Raw genomic sequence first — 12,838 nt, forward strand, 5'->3', positions numbered from 1 at the left:
ATTTTTATTTAAGTTTTACATTACTCATGATGTTAATCAGTAATTATTTTAATATTTCACAAATTAAATAATTATAAATATGTCAAACAAATAAGATAATAATTTTCTATGACTAATTTCATTTGATACCGACCGCGCATCGCGCAAGTACGAATATTAGTATGTAAAGAGTGTGTAACACACTCGTTGATGATGTGGCAAAATAACCAATTAACTTATTACATGTGGCATTTTGGGTCCGAAATAATATTTAAAAATGAATTATTCAAAAAATAAAAATAAAAAAACCCCAAACCCACCTACCCAGCCCCTTATTCCCTTTTCTAAACAAATTCCACATACTTCTGGCCGGAAAATGAATAGTCTTTGTTGGAAAAAAAATTTCAGTGAACTTTTTTTTTTTAAAAAAGTTCAGATCTATTTTCCTTTGTAGGCTGAAATTTTGTATTACTTCTAAGATAATTATTTATTTATCAAAGTCAACCACTGAAAAATATTTCGAAAGGGTGGCCGGAGAAGAAGAGGACACGGGGTGGGCTAATTTTATTTTTTTTGGCTGAAATTCTTTAATATTAAACTCAAAATTCATTTTTGATTTTATATAAAAATTGCCACATGTTCTTAGAAAATGGGGGTGTTATTCCTTTTTCTGGTAAGCAAGATAATAATGGTGGAAGGTTTATTAATGGTAGAATATTAAGTGGAGAAGAAAGAGAAAAGGAATAAAGAAGAAGAAGAACAAGGAGGAGAAGGAGGAGGAGGAGGAGGAGGAGGAAATAAAAAAAATAAAAAAATCTGTTGTTTTAGCCTTTTCACGCGCTTTTTTGTGTGAAAATCACACAATTTGCCAAGTCAGCGAAATGTGTCCAAATGGCACAGTCGAACCCTACCCTAAATTAGGCCTGTGCACAAATCGGTTCAACTCGAATTTTTGAACCGATTCGAAGTAATTCGGATAATACAATTTGGATAATACAATTCGAATTTGGTATACGAATTCAATTATAAATTATTATGATTTCACGGTTCGGATACAGTTGGGTATATTTACAAACCGAACCAACTGACAAACTGAATTGTGTATACACTTTATTGCCCGAGCCCAAATCCCAATACATCCCCTTCGATATTTTGCTAATTCCTAGACGTAAACCTGATTTTCTCACCTCAGTTCTCTCACTCACCTTCGATAGACAGTCTCTCTCAATCTTAAGAGTCCAGAGATTCCAGCCGTCTCCTGTGACTTTCATGTGTTGTTGGCTGCTGACTACTGGATTTGTATGCTTGCACAAGTTTTTTAAGCTCTTGTTTTGTTATTATGCTTGCAAGTTTATGTTCTTTTTGTTAGTTAATGTCTTGGTTATAAGACTGCAAATTTAGGACACCATTACTTTTGGTTATATTTGCTGTAAAACTGAAATGAATATAGTTGCTTGTTTAAATTTCAAAATCGAATAAACCGAACAAACTGATTCGTGTAATCGAACTAAAATAATAAAAAACAAATCGAATTGGACCTAGAATGTGTCACGCCCCGAACCATGGCCTGGACGTAACACGACACTCGGTGCCTGACTGCATGTGACCTAGCGAACCACATGGCTTGCTGAATTATCATGAGGCATACATGAGCGGAAATATAACGTGAATGCATGATGAGCCTTTATAAAACGTGATAAGTCATAATACTTAATAAAAATACTTATTTAAACATGAGTGCAGAAATAACATGAATGAGCCAAAAATGGCTATACGACTCTGAATGTCTGACATAACATAACTGACTTGTCTAGTGTATGAAACCTCTATCATGATCTGACTGGAAAACATACTTACTGGGACAAGGCCCCCAGCATACCTTAGATGCATAACTAAGCATAAAACAAAAGTTGACTAAACCCCGAATGAGATGGGGCTCACCAATAAGCTGATACGAATGTCGTCTTACTGAGCAGATGTGTCATCCTGTATATCAGTACCTGCATCGTGAAATGCAGGCCCCCGGGCAATAAAAAAGGACGTCAGCACATTGAATGTACCGGTATGTAAAACAACTAAAAGAAATAACATGGGACATGGAATAGCATGATAAGAACTGAAACTGAAAACCTGGACATGAACATGAGCATGAGCATGAGTGTGTGTGTGTGTATATATATATATATATATATATATATATATATATATATATATATATATATATATATATCATAAGTAAAACATGATAAGTAGGGAGAGCATTTCATAAACCGACACATGATATCACCGCGTGGATACGTGGAGTCTGGTACCTCGCCGGACCAGCATAGCCCCTATACCTTGCCAGGGTATAAGGTGGTAACGTACCTGATGGATCCATTCAGTAAAAAAATTAAGGTATCGTCCTAACTGGGCGGAGCGATCCTTGTCCTATGGTGGCTACATAGTTTCAGGCTATCTGAGCCTTCTCAGTAATTCGTGCAACTCCCAAAAACTTGAACATAATATAGTTGGCTACGAAGCCCATGACTTTCATGAATTAACTTGTAATCATGATTCCACGAAATAACTTGTAACATGGTTTCGTGAATTAACTTGTACTTGTCTTGTAATCATGATTTCACGAAATAACTTGTAAACATGGTTTCATGAAATAACTTATAAACATGGTTTCATGAAATAATTGGTAAACATGGTTTCATGAAATAACTTGTAAACATGGTTTCATGAAATAACTTGTAAAATAGTTTCATAAGATAATTTGTCATAGTCTTGCAAGCATGTTCTTGATTCATGAGTAATAAGAATAGTTCATAATCATCTATATGTAATTGACTTGAAAACATGCTTGTAACTTGCAAAATAAAATCATTAAGTTTCATATGACCATAATGAGAACACATGAGGAAGAATTCATGATTCATGGATTAGCTAGGGTTCCTAACAACCGTAATGGAAGATAAGGAATACAATAACGAATATAGATATAAAATTCATGTACATAAATACATAAACACGGGCTACCAATATGTTGGGTTTAATGCCCTAGGATTTGAACTTCATGGATTTCAAGGAAACGACGTATGGGGAAGAACATAGAGATTCCCACATGTGAATGGAAGTTCTACATACCTTAATTGCTCCAAAACTTGAATTAGAGACTTGAGTTTTGAAAAAGATTTCCTAAATCTCGATTCTTGAATCTTGAGATGGGTTTTATTGAAAACCCTAGAATAGGAATGATGATTTCTTGTTTAGATTACAAGGATATATGTTAGAATTGAGTTGGAATAATTAGAATGGACTTACCTTGGTGTTCTTGATGTTGGAGGAGAGTAGGAAGTCGTTCTAGGGTTTGAGGGAGTGAAAAATAATGAGTTGAACTGATATGGACGAATATATAGTGTTCTGGAACATTGCACTTTACGTCCAGCAAAATACTGGCCGTATTTCAGTTTACTGGCCGTATTTTGCCCTATGGACTGCACTGCATCGCTTCAGTAAAATGGCCATAACTCTTTGTACAGATGTCCATTTGACCCCCATAAGATACCGTTGGAAAGGTATTTCAAAGCTCTACAACTTTCATCAAGGAAGTTTTTCCAAATTCCAAATACGGTTTGAAATACGGGCCGTAAAGTGAAATACGGTCCGTATTTAACCCTATGACCTCAAAATGTCAAATTCCAGAATGTTCAGAAATTCTTGGTTTCAGTTCACGACTTGGTTCATGGCCAGTAAACTGAAATACGACCACTGTTCATGGGCGTAAACCACCATATCACAACTGAACAGGAAAATTTCAACTCCACATTCTTTATATGATTTTCTAAGTCTAGGATCGTGGTCAAAACTTTCGTTAAAGGTACGGGGTGTTACAGAATAGATCGACTTTGGATGAGAATTTTAGAAAATCGAAATTCAAAATTTCAAATCGATGATGGCCGAAATCGAACCGAACCGATTCGTGCACAAGCCTGCCCTAGATGTCTAAATGGAATAAGGTTTAGTTGAGGTGTCTAAGTGAAAGATGTTGTCAACTACAGGTGTCTCTCAATGGGTTTGACTAAGGGAGACGTGTTGGTATGTGGTTGCTTATGAGGAATACAGGGTCCCACCTGTTAGTGAAATCATCCAAGAGAGGAACGACCACTTTATATATGGATCATAAATCATCGTCGGGGATAGATTTTGGGCCGAGTATGACAAGCTTTACAAGGATTGGTTGAGGTTACACTTGCAAGGCACCCTCACTTCAGATCCCGACGTTTATCATTGTGTCCAAGACAAATTCTAAGGTCGTACTCAAGATACGCCTAATCTAAAGATAATCCTATGATAGGGACAAGAAGTACTGTGAGAAGATGGAATACGATGGGAGAACCATAGCTAATCTAACTCACGAGTTAGGGATTGTCATCCAATACGTGAAAGATCTTGATAAAAGGTTGAAGGGACAAATGCTCACTCTTGGACCATTGGAGTTGAAGGAAAAGGGGCGTTTGGAAGATGCATTCATGCTTTGAACCATTTTCGGATTCAGACAGCTCTTGGGAAGGTCAAGAGGATCTGGATCGGTGAAGGATCATCTACCACTCCTCAGTAGCAGCTCACTTGTTTTTGTTTACTTTCTGTCCACTATTATAACCCTCTTTTGGCTTGCTACATTTTTGTAACTTTTAGGGGAATATTATTAAATATGAAATTTTGATTGTGGGGGCAATGGATTGGTTCACAAAATGGCATATTTACCTTTCAAATGTTAGGATGACCTTAACATAAAAGGTCACACATATATAGGACTCGCTTTAAAAACAAATTATGTGATTTATTTTCTTTCTGTGATTATGTGCTTTCATACATTTTGTCTAAATGTGATTAATCTGTTCTTCCTACAACCTTTTTAGCTAGCAAATCGTCATTCTTACAATCAGGAGCACATATTTTTATTCATTTAATATTTTTATAATTCAGACGCATTATTTAGTATTTTTAAAAATTATTTACTTACTATCATGGATAGTTTTATTAAAAATTAATTAATTAAAGAGTCTTAGTACTTGAAATTAAATTTGAAATCAACTAAAACCTTATTTGTTAAAGATTTCCATATTTGATTTATGATGCAAGAAGTCCTAATATTAAGCATACTAAAAACAATAAAACATTTTCCTTGTAAAAAATTTCCAAAACTTTCTAATAATTCAAATTTCAATGTTTTAATCTGTCATCATTGATTCGGATTCAAGTCATTAAAATAAAATATTGAAAAACTACCAAATAACATTTTTTGACGAAAATAATTACTACTAGTCTAGATTAGGAATTTAGCTTAAAATAAGCCAAACATATGACGAATATGAGGTATTTAATTTCTATTTTTGTTAATCACATTTGTTGTTGTAGGTTTAGGCTAAGAGTTATTCCATATGTTCTAGGTTTGCAGTCCTAAAAGAATTACCATTATTAATTAACTTGTTTCTCGATGTAGCTTCAGGAGTCCTTATTCTATGTGCTTTAGGTTTAGTTTTCCTTAGTACAATAGTTTTAATAATAAAAAGGAAATATATAGTTAGTTTTACTCTTTAAAAATAGATTTCACATTAGGTAAATTTTCATTTAATATTTTTCTAACATTTAGGATTTAGGACTTTCAATCAACTAAAACTTTATTTATTAAAACATTCCATATTTGAACTATTATGTAGGGTGTCCTAATATTAAGGACATTAAACCAACTACGAAATTTGTACAATTCAAGTCCTAATATTTGGGACGAAAAATATTGCACCAAATGAAGACCAAATATAAGAACCAAATCATCCGAATAAAAAGTTTTCTTTGAATTGTTTGATCTAAGTAAGAGTTCCTAATATTTTAGGATCTAATTAAAATAAGAAAAAATAGAATAAGTTGGATTTAATGTTTTTTTTTTTTTTAATTTTGTAGGATATCGCAAGGCTATTTAAAAAATCGGGGAGAGAAAAAGGTAATGAGGATTGGTTGTCACAATTCTCAGATATCAGAAGATAGTGTATGTTGAATTTATTTAGAAACTTTTAAAAGTCAATTGTTGGTGTTTGTCTTAAACATTATGTTGTTAGTTCTTTGTCTAATTGCTAATAAGGGTTTGAAAAGTGTACAGGCCATTGATAATTGCATTGAATATTGTGCCAAGGTATGTGTTCGACATGCAATATGTAGAATCTCTAAAGTTAAAGTGCCAAGACCAACACTGTACTGCTGAAATCAAGTTAGATTTAGGGGGGAAAATTACAACAAAAGGCTACCTGCAGAAGGATGTAATCGTAACCAAAGCTTGTTGTAACATCTCTAGAGTCTGATGTTAGAGACACCTGCATGGAAGAAAAGAGTTTAAGAAAAGCAAGTCACAAATGCAGCCGTTAAGATACTACAACAATAGTACTAGTGACTCTTAAAACCTTACAAAAAAATTCTGAACTTAACTCAGTGAAAGCATTCCAGTACTATCAACTTGCCCTGCAGCAACCTGCAGAAAAATTAACAAACACTAAATAATGCGAAAATCCTTAAAAGAAATAAAAAGTAGAAAAATGAAACACCTATGAAAAAGACAATTATAAATAATTAACGCTGGTGAAATCGGCAAAAGATAATATAGTAGATATTGTTATTTTTTTCTCTTTGGGAGGTTTTACTCAGAAACATGAATATTTTAATGTTCCTGAAGACAACTAAATAGCACTGCAAATGATAATACTAGAACTAGACTTATAGTGTATACACGTAAGGAAACTCACTATTATTCCTTTTTTTTTTTTCAAAAAATCATAGTCGATATCATTTGTTCTCATATTAAGAGTGCATAAACATTTGATTTCTAAGAAAAAGAGAGACTGGAAAAAAACCTTAAAATATCAAAATTGATGTAACTCCTCAATAAGCCTCCCTGGTAAGCTCAGGCAGCGTTCTAATTGGCTTCAACTTCTGCAATTGCATTGCATGCCATTTCTTTTGCAGGGATAAAAAGGAAATTGTATCACACTCACAGCGTAGCCGAATAAACCAAGCGAAAAAAATATTCACTTCTTATTTATCGAATGAAGCTTTGGCATCATGTCAAGGACATAAGGTTTCTCCCTAATAACGTTTATCAATAACTTAGTTGTAGTTGCATCGAACAAGAAGCCCCTTCCAACCATTTCCTTCATAAAAGTTGCCATCTCACTAAATTTGTTGCATCTTAGATATCCTCTCACAAAAACACCGTAAGTAACATTATTTGGCATACAACCGTTGTCCTCCATTTTTCTAAGCGTATCTTTACCTTCATCGAACAACCCTCGTAGACAAAATCCAGTTATCATCGTATTATATGTTCTTGCATCCGGAAGCACCCGAATTAAAGAAAGCGTCTCAAAGATAGCACAAACTTTATTGAGTTTACCATTTTTGCACAATCCATTAATGATGATATTGTAAATATAATATCAGTATTTTCTCTCTTTCTTTCCAATTTATGAAAGAGTGACATAGCTTCTTCAACAAGTCCGTACTTAAAATAACCATTGAGCAAAATGCAATGAGTGTATATATCAGGTACGGCCCCGCAGATAGCGTCTCTATCATAAATTTGTTTTGCATCGCCAATTCTTCCAACTTCAAACAAACCTTGCAAAATAGTATTGTAGGTAATAATATCAGGCTTTGATCTTTTTTTAGAAATTTCATGAAACAATTGCACGGCCTCGGTCACTTTCTTTTCCTTACAGTATCCACGTATAAGTATATTATAGCTAATAATGGTAGGTTCAATATTCTTATCTATCATGGAATCAAAAACCCTCCTCGCTCTATCCAGTTGACGGCACAAACAATATCCATCCATTATCGCACTGTAGGTGATTATATTAGGCTCCACACCTTTTTCGATCATGTGTTTCATTACTTCCTCGGCATCTTCAACTTTTCCTTCTTTGCATAGTCCATCTATCACTATGCTGAAAGTGTGCACATTTGGATAAATATTAAGGTTCACCATCTCAGAGAACAAAGTCTTAACCTTTTCCCACCAACCAAGCTTACACAAACCATCAATCAGTGAACTATATGTGACTATGTCTGGATGAACGCCTTTCAACTTCATCTCGTTCAAAAGGTTGATAGCAATATCTAAGTTTCCATCTTTGCAGAGGGCATCTACAACAATGTTGTAGTTATACATGTTAGGCTTAGTGTTCCCCTGTTCCATTAACCGGAGCAAACTTAAAGTTTTTTTACTCTGGCCCCTTTTGCTGAGCCCATTCATGACGATTCCATACATGACTTGGTTAGGCTCACAAATCTTCTCTTTCACCACTTTTTTAAACAGTTCAACTGCATCTTTGATCTTATTTTCAGCAAATAATCCCCTTATTAGTATGGTAAAGGTGACAACATTAAACGGAATGTCATTCTTCAAGTAAATGGGTAACACCGAAAACCCACAATCAGCACGATGCATCAGGCAATAACTGTTAATCACGGTACTCAAAACGGATCCGTGTTAATTGGGATACCCAATTTCTGCATTTCTTGAAAAAGAGAAACAACAGCAGAATAATGCTTCATATTTAGAATAATCTTAAATAATTTAGAGAAGTCGACAACATGAGGAAGAGGCTTCATTCTAACCATTTGATAGAAGAGAGTAACAACATCATCTAAACACTTGACATTCTCAAAATTACTACTATTTACCAAAAGTTTACCCGAAATGGATGTACTACTACTATGACTTGAATAATAAGCTCTTACTGTAATTTCCGAACCAGAATGTAAAGCAGCAAGAAAAGAGATATTAAAGGGAATAATACCATTGAGAGAAATTTTACTCACCATCTTCCTGGAAATACTTCAGTTCAGTGGATATGGAAGCGGGCGTGCCCTAATTTTGTATGCAAATTGTTTCGTACACAAACAATCTTATATCCTGGTTGCTCAAGTTTATTTTTTTGAAAAGTATTTATTTTTAATGGGAAAAGGGTCAAATATGTCTCTCTACTAGGGCTGTTCAAAATCGAACCGTCACCGATAACTCAATCGTAAAATTGGCTTATTGGCTTATTGGTAGTGAGCTATCGGATTAGCGGTTGGGGAATGGATTAAAATTTTGTAGTTAACGGGCTTATCGGTGCGGGGGCGGATTATACAATTTTCTTATTAGGCAAACCGTTAACCCGTTAAGAATTTATCATATTTTATTTTTACCCCTAAACATAGAAAATATGTATTGTAAACCTAAAACACTAAAATCTAAAGCTAAAGCACTAAAGCACTAAAGTGAAAAGTCTGAACCATCATTAATTATCTTCTGTAAACTCTTCCATTAACCATAAATTATTATTATTATTATTATTATTATTATTATTATTATTATTATTATTATTTTGTGTTGGAAGTTACTATTGCAATAATTGTGGTTCCAGAGAAAGGTGGTGAAGTGATCACCATCGGAAGGGTTGAGATTAAACTTGTGAATTCTTAACTGTTAAGTCCTTCCCTGTGGCTATGGGGCTTAATTGACTTCCTAGTTGTTAAATTATGAATAAAACGTTTGTCTTTCAAGGCAAAAAAAAAAAGATAGTAGTTACGTAATTTAACCGATACACCGCCCGATAACTGTCCGATAATTGCTAACCCGATACCGAACCAACCGATATCTTATCGGTTGTCTAGCGGATTAGTACTTTTAAAAGTCGATAACCGTTAAGCGTAGTTATCCGCCCAATACACCCGATAAGCAGCCCTACTCTCTACTTTGGAAAAAAAGTTAAAAATATACGTCATTATAAATTTGGATAAAAAATATCCCTTCCATTATTGAAGTTTTCGTTGTCTTAACGGAAACCCCTAATATAACCCAATTTCATTTTTTAAACCCGCTCCATTTAAACCGGACCTAACTACATAAAAAACCCATATGCGATCAGCTTGTTCCCTAGTACTACATCTGGAACCACTAGGCACATAAGCGAGGAATCCATATGGACTTCTTATTTAGTTGGATCGAATTTAAATAGAGTGAATTTAAAAATAAAATCGGGTTATGTTGGGGATCTCCGTTAAGACATGAGTATATTTGAAAACTTTAATGATGGAGGGATATTTTTTATTCAAATTTGTGATGGGGGATATTTTTAGCTCTTTTTCCAAAGTATATAGATATTTTTTACCCTTTTCCTTTTTTTTTTAATAAGCGCTTATTTTTAGAAAGGTAAGTGTGTGACGAAATTTTTGGGAAAAAATAAGTGCTTGTGGGGAGTAGCAGGAGCTAAAAAAAAAACACTTTTCAAAATAAACTGATTTTAGAAGTTTGTCCAAACAAGTTATTATTCAGAGTATTTTGCTCCTTCACATTTTTAAAAGGGAAAAGGGTCATATTTGCCCGTGTACTCTCACAAATAAGTTACTCCTTCTGTCTTAATTTAAGTGTCTTAGCCTGACTTGACACTGAGTTTAGGAAATAAAGGAAGGCTTTTGAATATTGTGGTCTTGAATTAAAGATGTGTGTAGTCATTTAAATCTTGTGGTCCTAACTTTGTCAAAACTTACTAAATATAAAAAGACACTCTTTGGACATACTAAAAAGCAAAGTAAGACACTTAAATTGAGACGGAGAGAATATATTTCATCTTCGTTATACTTTCTTTTATGTATTTGTCCTAATACTCTTTAAAAAAAGCTATATTTACTCCTACTACGTTAAGTCTTGATATCACCACATAAAATTACTACGTGACGCCTTTTTTCCTAATTAAATCTGATCACCATTTAAATCATTTCAATCCACCACTCGATTAAACCTTGCCCACTAACCAAAATATAGAACTTAAGTTATTTACAAATCATCACTTTTCGCTGGCTACTTTTGGGATCTATCATGGTTCTCACTTGTAAAAGTATTACATATTGTGATTTGTGATGTTATTGTTTTGGATATGTGCCCAAATAAAATGTCCAAACACTCGTTACAATTTTATTATTTTAGAGATGGCAAATAAGCGAGGCAAAAATTGGTCAACTCAATAGATAGGTCATGATCCAATTCATTTAATATGACCAAACTTTAATCCTTTTTCGTTTTGCTTTAAATAAATTGTGAAAAGTTAATGTAAGTTCTTTCAAGTTAACATATCTCCAAATTTGATTTTATATATTTGAGTTTGGGTTAAATTTTGACTTGTAGATTACATTAATTTGACCCATTTTGGCCAAGATAGTTTGATGGATCATTTTGAATTTCATTTGTTGGTCAGACCAATAGATGGACCATAACTAAATCCGTTTTAATTTGGCAGATTACTACAAATGGATTGATTGATTGCCACCTTTAAATAAGTATAATATATTAAGTAATTAAGACATATAAGGAATGGCGTGTTCGTTGAACACATTCTAAGCAAAAGAAAAATGGAGAGAATGACGTATACATACATAAGAATAAGATATATTTACAAAAATATGACGATACTTTTCTGTTTACAAAACGATAGATTTCTTACGAAACATATACGAAAATATTCGCTCAAAATTTTGCGTATGAAAATTGTATGAAATGTGTATATCTAGCTCAAAGCTTAAAATTTCGCTAAAAAAATTGTGTGTGAAAACTGTATGAAATATGTATATCTCGCTCAAGGCTTAGGATTCTCACATTTTTCGTATATGAAAATTGTATAAAAACGGTATGAAATATGTACATAACTGCGTAAATTTTGTTTCAAGTTCATGTTAGCTTTTTGGGAATTTAAAACAAATACAAATAACGTTATATACAACTTTCATACAATATTAATACAAATTTAATTACAACTTACCACAACAACAACAATAACAACATAGAAAACTTAATATACAATTTTCATACAAACTCGACATACATTTATCATACAACTTTAACTCAAATTTGAATCTCGCTTTGAAATTTGGAAAAAAAGACATGCTTCAAATCTCGTGTAGGGCTTAAAATTTCGCACAAATTTTCCCTATTTTGCTGCTTCTCACCAGTTGGAGAACTAATGATTAACACATTAGCCTGTTTTATTTTTTTTATTTTTGTGCTAAAGTGATACCCACATATGTATCAGCTGTCAAGCAAAGCTGGAGTGCTTGAAATTCCCTGGAAGAATCAATCTTGAAAACTTCAATTGGTCTCAAACTACAAAGCTTTCTCATTGTTACCCCAAGAAATAACCGAATCCGATGAATGGCCATCAACCAAATCAAAAGTCTTTATAAAAAATGGCGGAATTGGTGTTTTTCCGTGCCGCCAAAGAAGACGTTGGAATATGGGCTTACTATTAATCGATCACAATTGAGATTCTCCTTTTCGAAGTCGTCAGTCCATACTTTAACAAAAAGAGAGAAGGGGGAGAGGGGGAGGGGAAGGATGGGGCGGTGGAGTTCTCGGAGGAAATAGAGAACGGGGTGAAGGGGAAAGGAAGAATGGGGCGGATCTGTTATGTATGAAACAGAGAACAGGAAAAAAAGGGGAAGGTTGGGCGTTTAATTTTTTCAGATATGGTATTTTTGTAATTTATTGGTATATATTTTGTAAATAAGGAAAAGTATCCTGATGTTTTGTAATATAATATCGTTAGATCATTCCCAAATTAAAATGGTGATGTAAGAACTGGACATTTCCAAATATAAGCCATTCAAAAGGGCAATTCGCAGAATTGCCCTTCTTTTGGGGTGGTCTTTAAATTTTGCCCCTCATATTTGAAATCTTTAAGTTTTGCCCTTCGGCTAAACCCCATGAGTTCCAGGTTCGAACCCCTACACAGTCAAAATTTTAAAAAAAATTCGCAAGACACAGTTTAAATTCGCTATGCCC

General features: G+C 33.7%; 1 pseudogene; it reads right to left on the minus strand.

The window, feature by feature from the left end:
• Nucleotides 1-1,714: 1,714 nt before the first annotated feature.
• On the minus strand, nucleotides 1,715-8,841 carry LOC132606059 (pentatricopeptide repeat-containing protein At1g62670, mitochondrial-like; annotated as a pseudogene).
• Nucleotides 8,842-12,838: the final 3,997 nt, after the last annotated feature.

Source organism: Lycium barbarum, chromosome 8 (assembly GCF_019175385.1).
Source record: "Lycium barbarum isolate Lr01 chromosome 8, ASM1917538v2, whole genome shotgun sequence".
Lineage (NCBI taxonomy): Eukaryota > Viridiplantae > Streptophyta > Magnoliopsida > Solanales > Solanaceae > Lycium > Lycium barbarum.